Genomic DNA, 1,255 nt, shown 5'->3' with positions numbered 1-1,255 from the left:
TATATGGGGGCTATATCCAAATCTGAACCGATATGGCCCATTTGCAATCCCCAATGACCTACATCAATAAGAAGTATCTGTGCAAAATTTCCAGCGGCTAGGGAATACGAATTTAGTTATTTGACCCTCAATCAGGTGAAGATGGTTCCCGCAGCTTCGCAATTTTTCGCACGGCAGCATCCTTGCATGCGACCAAGCCAGCTTTTTATTCATCTTTATAGTCATCGGGCATGAGGATATCGGCTTGCTTCAAAGAAGCTATGGTGAATATGAAAAAAAAAAAAAATTACATTAAAATCATCTCAATCTTTCCTGAGTTGTCTTCTTTTTCGACATTTTTTATTTCTTCTTTACTACTTCTTACCGTTTGCATCATTGCATTTGGCATCCTTATCATTAGACAGGGTACCAGCTCTAATTCCAGCACCAGTAAAAAATGCAAATTTTGACCATGAACATTCCACTAAGGAACCAGGGCAAACTTCTCACATATCAATGAGTGCAGTCCGATTCAAGTTTAAGCTCAATGTAAGGGGCCCCCTTTTTATAGCCGAGTCTGATCGGTGTGCCGCAGTGCGACACCTCTTTACCTCACAAATGTTGCCAGCATATTTGGAGGGGAAAACCAACGCAGAAAAATTTTTTCCGATGGTCTCGCCAGGATTCGAACCCAAGCGTTCAGCGTCATCGGCGGACATGCTAACCTCTGCGCTACGGCGGCCTCCAATTCCAGCACCAATTTCGTTAATTATTTTCAGGGTTTTTGGTGGGCACACATCTCTCATAATTCTATCGGCAGCCCACATTCTTCGGTTGTCTATAAAGAAGTTCAAATACTACAATAACAATAAAACTGGTCAAAATAATGAAAAAAAAAACATGCGTTTTTCTCTGAGTTTTTAACCCATTAACGCCTGGGTCACGATTTCCTTGTTCTTTTTTAATGAAATTTCGTACTTCCATTATTTTAAGCATTTATATTGACGCAGAAATTTTTTTAGGTATTGAAAAAACAAAATTGGAGAAAATTAAAAAACATGTCATTTTATTTCCCAAGCCACTATGTTCTTACAAAAAAAATTAAACATTTTCTTTATATTTAATTTCCAAAGCCACTACGTTTTTACAAAAAAAAAATATTTTATAAGCATACCCCTGGTCCGCTTTGCTACCCCGTTAGCACAACTTGAGGGTTTAGACCGCACATCATGAATTGAGTATATGGTGCAGTTGTCAGACATATAATGCTATATGG

The 1,255-nt window shown here is 38.4% G+C and overlaps 1 long non-coding RNA gene across 1 annotated transcript; it reads right to left on the bottom strand.

The window, feature by feature from the left end:
- Nucleotides 1-291: 291 nt before the first annotated feature.
- On the bottom strand, nt 292-1,028 carry LOC131997339 (uncharacterized). Its single transcript, XR_009398203.1, has 2 exons — nt 958-1,028; nt 292-817 (listed from the first exon to the last, which is right to left on the bottom strand). It is a non-coding gene; the product is annotated as an uncharacterized LOC131997339 (long non-coding RNA).
- Between the last annotated feature and the right edge of the window lie 227 nt (nt 1,029-1,255).

The sequence above is a fragment of the Stomoxys calcitrans genome, chromosome 4 (genome assembly GCF_963082655.1).
Source record: "Stomoxys calcitrans chromosome 4, idStoCalc2.1, whole genome shotgun sequence".
NCBI lineage: Eukaryota > Metazoa > Arthropoda > Insecta > Diptera > Muscidae > Stomoxys > Stomoxys calcitrans.
This window is presented reverse-complemented; position numbering and strand designations above follow the sequence as displayed.